Here is a 6,480-nt window from a genome sequence, read left to right as displayed (position 1 = left end):
GCCACTGTGCAGACTGGTGAGTGCCACCTCCTTCTTCAACAGCTTCCGGAGGCTGCAGGTGCCGCTCAAGACCTGGGAGGTTGCGTTCCCGCCCCAGGTCCGCCCCTGAATCCCGGGAAGGTTCTGGGAGGCACACGGCTTTCACCAACCTTCTCCGACTTCCTCGACAAAGGTGCCCAAGCACTGTCTTGGCCGGGCACATGGAGCATAGGGCCGGGCGAGGACCCCATCGAGGGCCCCTGCAGTCACAGGGGACTCCACCGACAGGCGCTAGGGACAAGAGGCACCATGGGGACGCATGAGGGGGCACCCTAGCCAGCAAGGCATAAGGAGAGGCAGGGCACTGGGGCCAGAGGCAGACAGAGGGCCGGGCCAGCGGGCAAAGTGAGGCTGCGGGTGCCGCCGGGGAGTCAGCGTGTTGCCAGGAGGGGACAGGTCCCCAGGTGGTCTCAGGAGCAGCCCAGGTAGGAACCCACCAGGGACAAGAGAGCTCAGCACCAGGGCGGCAGTCAGTGAGCGGGGTAGCTGATGAGACGGAGCGGGGAAGGCCGGCCCCCAGGGGCCCTCCAAGCACAGCGACCGCGTCAGAGCTGCGACAGGCACCCTCTGTGAGCGCTGGCCCTCTGACCTCCCTGGCGTGGGAGCCAAGGGGAGACGCTCAGGCCCCCCATGAAGCCAAACGCTCCATGTGGCTGGAAACCACGTACAGAGCCCAAGGCGGTTACCACCCTGGTGGCCCAAGCTCAGCCCAGACAAGGGCCCCCGTGCGGACCCCCGGCCGTGCGTGCCAGCCCCAGGTTGGGCTGGGCTGGGACTGCCATGTGGCCACGGGCGCCCCCTCACCCTCCCGACGCCAGGTGCAAGGCTGGCGGCCATGCCCAGCCCCGAGTGGACGTGCATTCTGGGGCCTGACGGGCAGAGTGTGAGGCCGGAGGAAGTGTGGGCCCCAGGACGCACCCAGGCCCCTGCCCACCTCCTAGGTCCCCAGCCGGGCCCTGGCACCCATGGCCACCTGCTCCTGGCACATCCCACCTAGAGCCGGGCGGGCTGCCCAGGGGCAAGGGTGCTGAGATGGGCTCACCCTCACCTCAGGACCCAGACCCCAGCCGGGCTCAGACGGAGAACATGGACACGCCCCTGGCCGCGGGGCTCCGCCTCCTGCGCTCACCTGCTGGGTGGGCCAGGCCTCTGTGCGCCTCTGGCTCTGGGCTGGGGGCGGGGCTTCCTGGGGGGCTTCCTGGGGGCCTCCCCCGTCAGTCTGCTGAGCAGCTGATACCAGGACAGACCAGGGGCCTCTGTCACACTTTCCAGGAACACTGTGCCTCGCACTGGTCTTTGCCGTCCCTTTAGGGACTGGATTCAGCCCAGGGTGGGGCTCACTGGGGCCCTAGGGCCAAGTCCCAGATGGCTTTAATATTTTTATAAAGAGAGCAGAGAATGGCTTTTATATTTTTAAAGGATTGAGGGGAAAAGACCCTTGACCAGTAAAAATCATTTGGGATTCATATCCCAGCGTCCAGTGTTCACCTGGACGCACCTAAGCCCGTTTGCTGACGTACGGCCTGTGGCTGCTCACCCTGGACCCACAGCATCTGTGCGGTCTCCCGTGGCAAAGGACGCAGGGGTGTCTCCGGCCTATGCAGTGGGTCTCACTGGGGACCTGACCCAAGTCAGCCTGAGAGGCGGCCGGGAGCCAGCAGCACCCTGTTTCCGGTAATTCAGGAGCTGGTGTCCATGGAGCGGGAGAGAAGTTTGGCCCGTTCTCTCATTTAGATGGGAGAGCTGAGGCCAGGAGCAGGGGCCCGGCCCTCGGGGCCCGCTAGCCTGGGGGAGAGGCTGGGCCAGCCCCTGCCGTGACCCATGTCCTGGGCTCCCCTTCCTGTCCTAAGCATCACGGAAAGTTCTGAGGCCCTGGCACGGGCAGGGGTCAATCAACACAGGTCGGAGTCAGAACCACAGGCACTGACCCGGAGTCAGGCGGCGTGGACAGGATGGCAGGGGCAGGCTGGGGACAGTTGTCCTCCTCCACCGCCAGGATCGTGTCCTGACTCAAACCGCCGCTCGTGCCTGAGCAGCCTTCGCCGGTTTCGGGGCTTCCTGAGTTGGGGCCCGGCAGGAACCGGGCCCTGGTCGGGGCACAGGATTTGCACAAAAGTCCCCCTCCCGTGAGGACAGACTTTGTTCCAGCCCTGCCGCCGTGGGAGAGAGATGTGAACTGCATCTAATCAACCGAAGAGTTAACGGATCTGCTCCTGGGCCAGCGGACTTTGAGAGGACCAGTGGGGGTGTGCCCCAGAGCCCTCAGCGAGGTGCCACACTTCACACTGGACCAAGAACAGCCCGGGCAGGAATGAGACAGGCAGGGGGTGGGGGCCTCAGCTTGGGCAGGATTCCCAAAGTGGGCTCTTGGGGCCAGCGCCCGGAAGAGAGGCCCAGGCCCTGCCTCTCCTGTGTGTCTGAGCAGCCCCCGGGCAGGGCGTGCAGAGTCCCGCTGCCCACGGCTCGCAGTGCCGGGGCCCGAAGTGACTTCTGGACGTGCGGGTGCAGGGCCTCCCTAGCCATCCCCAGAGCCGATTCTAAAGTCATCAGCATAACATGGCACCCAGCATTGCGCAGGCCTCCTGGGCCAAGGTCGCCTTCCGGGAAAGAGTAGAGCAGAGGCTGAGAGGGGTCTGCCCCCTCGGGCCCCGGCGGAATGCAGGCCTCCGGATGCACTTTCCAGCAGTGCTCCGGTGTGGAAACGGACCTACGTGTTCCCGGGCCCCTGGCGGGGGCCGTGGACAGCAGGCAGCCGCAGCTGGCCACCCTCCTGGCCGCCCCAGGAAGTGCAGCTCCGAGGAACCCCCAGGGGGCAGGTGGGTGGGTCTCGGGGGGTTCAGTCCGAGTTCCACCCAAGGCCGGTCAGGGGCCCTCGCGGGGCAGGGCGTTTGCTTACTTGGCGCTGACCAGACCTCGCTGGGCCTCCGCGTGGCTGCCGTGTCCTCCAGCCCGGCTGACGGCGCGATCAATGCACAGCTACAGCTGGTTGAAGGGGACCAAATCCATTGAACAGTTGATTTGGTTCCATTTTACCAGCTTTAGCAAAGCATTTGGCTCCGGGATCCACGGGTAGCAGCGACGTGGATGATGACGTCAGCCCCGGTGTGCTGTCCGGACGCGGCGGGGGCTTCCGACCTCGGCCCCCCCTTCCCTGCAGGGCCCACCGCAGCTGAGGGGCCCTCAAGCCCTGCAGGGGCTGAACATGAGAGGGACGTGCCAAGGGGGGGTGGGGGCCCACACCAGACTCCCAGGCACACGCACCGGACGCCCTGGGCAGAGGGGCTCCATCTGGGACAGTGGCGCCCCAGCCCTTCACTCTCATATTAGGGACCATGGCATCTGCCACTGGTCTCAGGCCTGGGTCACAGCCAAGACCACAGGGGCCTGCCCTCATGGGGCTAACGCCTGGGGACAGAGACCCCTTACTGCCCCCTCCCCTTGCCCGATCACATTCTCAGCTGGAGCCGACACAGGACAGACAGCCCCCGAGTCCCACCTGGGCCAGGCTGACCGTGAACCTGGCCCACAGTGGCCTCAGCCCAGCCTGGCCCAGGAGGGGTGGATGGGCTCTGACAGGCCACGACCGCCCTGAGCAGGGCAGGGGCTGGAATGTTCCGGGGCAGCCCCCCTTGCGTGGCTGTGGGAGGTGGAGGACAGGGGCGCCCACAGAACTGACCCCGTCAGGGCCCAGGGCCCTGCCCCCCCCAAAGCCGCGGCCTGTCAGGGATGTGGTGACGGTCCCCTTGGCCCCCAGGAATGGCCCTGCATTCAGTGTGAGGACAGCACTGGGCCGGCGGAGGCCTCATACCCTCGGTGACTGACGGAGCAAGTTCCTTTTTAAATTCGTTTTCCTGCCAGCTCCCGACTCGTCAGCACGGATGACGAGGGAGGACGCAGCTTCGGCAGCGCCAGGACACAGTGTCCTGGGCGTGTGGCCTTCCCTCTGAGCACAGACCCACCTGACAGCGAGGGCTGACCGCACTGACCTCTCCGGGGCCCTCGCTCTCTGCCCTGCTCTCTCTGCCCTGCGTGCAGCAGAGCCCACCGACCCCCCCCCAGCCCCCCCCCCCGGACCCCGCCCCACAGAGGCGAACTGGTCAGTGCCACAGGGTCCTCTGCAAACAGCCCTGGCCTTTCCCCGCAGGGCCCCAAAGTTCACCGGGAGCCCGGGGTGAGCCCCACCCCTTGCAACCTCGCGCCCCACAACCAGCCCTGGGGGACGAGCAGCTGCCAGGTCCCAGCCCGGTAAACATCCTTTTACTTTGGTGCAGAGTGTGGGGAGCAGGGGCACCCCTGGGTCCCCCAGAGCCCAGCCCGGCCCTGTCCTCCAGAAAAGTCCCTGCAGACCTGGCGACTGGCCCAGCACCGACCCGCTTACTGGTGTCCCCACGACTCAGGGGTGTGACCAGCCTCCCAGATGCCGTCCAGCCCGCGCCCAATGCCGCTGGGGTGCCCAGCCCTTCCCCACCCCCTTGACACCCTACTGCACGTGGCACCGCGTCTGGAGGAATCTCCCCCAAGTCACAGACCTTTGCTTCCACATGGAAATTCTACTCTCCTGGGGGAGCCCTCAGCTGCGTCAGTCCAGCCCTGGCCTGGCGGGGTCCCTGCTCAAGGCCACAACGCTGGGCGGGGGCTGGCGTCCAGAGCTGCCGGTCCTTGTCCGTGAGCAGGTGGGAGGTTGGCCCTCGCCGGGAGCCAGCGAACGTGGCCCAGGGGTCTCAGCCCCAGCACCAGGGCGGGGTTGGCCGTGGGGCCGGGGCCGTCTCGGGGAGCGCAGCTGGAACGCCTGCACGCCACGCACCGGGGTCCTGCTCTGCTGCTAGGGGCGCGGGGGCTCGGGACGCCTCCCGGTGGCCGTTCTCCTGGGGGTGCGGATGTCCAGCCGCCCGTTCTCACGCCCCCACACGGCCATGCCTGGGGAATGTTCTGGCAACTCTTTCCTGGATGAGTGACCAGCACACGTGAGGGCGGGTTTGGGGGCCCAGTGGGGCCCCGGGTGAGCAGTCCCTGCTTCTCTGACTCAGCTGCCCAGTAACTGTGTTCACTCAATTGGGCAGAAGTTCTGTCTTCCTCCACCCTGGGCTTCCTGGGGTCTCCGCCCAGGACTCCCGACTTCCCCACAGCCCCCGAACAGACCAGGGCTCAGCCCAGGTGCCTCTGGAGCCCCCCCTCCCGGGAGCCTCCAGCCCGGCTCAGGCCCGGCCACCCACCTCCACCAAGCAGCCCCTCACCTCTGCCACCTGCTCTCCGGAACTCTGACCCCAGGGCCGAAAGGAGGTGCAAAGCGGCTGAGCCCAGAGGACTCCAGGGGAAGCAGACGAGGTGGTGCCAGGCCTTCCCATGACCTGCGAATGCGCCAGCAAGTCTGCGTTTGCGTGTGTGGTGCGTCCCGCCAGAAGGTAGGCTTGTCCGGGCAGGGACCGCGTCCCAGGCCTGGGCCGCAGGGCCCGGCGGAGAGCTCTGGTTCTGGTGAATTTACCGTTGGCCAGATCGGCAGAGCACGGCGGGAGCCGGGCAGCGGTTCCGTCCGAACCCCTCCCGGCCCCTCGGCCTCTCCTTCCACTGGGGCACGAGAGACCCGGGCTGCAGCTAGCACTTTGTGCATTTTATAAACCAAACAATTAAACTGGTTTTTAAAACATCTGCTGATGGAATCATCCCATGTGGAGAAGGACACTCAGCATTTTTTAAGCGGCAACTGATACTGGATGTGGGGAGTCACTGCGGAAAGCACCAGTGGCCCTGTTAAAATCGATAGAAAATTAGATGCCATGAACATGCACTAGGTGTCCAATTAGTTATAACTGGAGCAAACCACCATGTAGATGAAGGCACGGCAGGTTCGCCAAGACCTGTGGCTGGCGTCCCCCGAGAGGTCCCTAGGAGAGACCCAGAGGCCTGTGGTGCTGCTGGCGCTGACTCAAGTGCCCCCCCGCGGGGCCCACGAAGCAGCTGGCACCTCTTCCGGGAAGCTCTCCAGTACTTGATAAGGGCTCTAGACTCAGAGCAACGACACAGTGACCAGCTGAGCTCCCGGGTCACCTGGGCCGCACCAGGCTGCCTCTGTACCCTAAGCTGTCCTGAAGTCTGACCCACCCGTCGGGGGCTCTTACCGGCTTCCTCGGCCTCTCTGAGCCTCAGTTTCCCCATGTGGGAGTGCTAGCCACGCACCACCCATAGTTGATGTCAACCCATGCCCCGTCACGGCTGTCACCACTGTCCCGGCTCAGTGGGGGGCCCCGGCCATCGTCCCACAAGGGCAATGAGCCCCACAGCTCGTGGCCCAGGGCCCCAGGGTGCGGCGTTGGCCAGAAACCGCACAGGCTCCCCCAGAAGGAGGTGTCAGTGGCCCGAGTCCCTAGTGGAGGTGGCACCAGCTTCCATTCAAGGACAACCAACAGCCCAGACAGGCCTGCAGCTGAGGACACTGCCCTTGGA

The sequence above is a fragment of the Suricata suricatta genome, chromosome 12 (assembly GCF_006229205.1).
Source record: "Suricata suricatta isolate VVHF042 chromosome 12, meerkat_22Aug2017_6uvM2_HiC, whole genome shotgun sequence".
Classification (NCBI taxonomy): Eukaryota; Metazoa; Chordata; class Mammalia; order Carnivora; family Herpestidae; genus Suricata; species Suricata suricatta.
The sequence above is the reverse complement of the archived record's forward strand: the minus strand, read 5'-3'. Positions refer to the sequence as shown.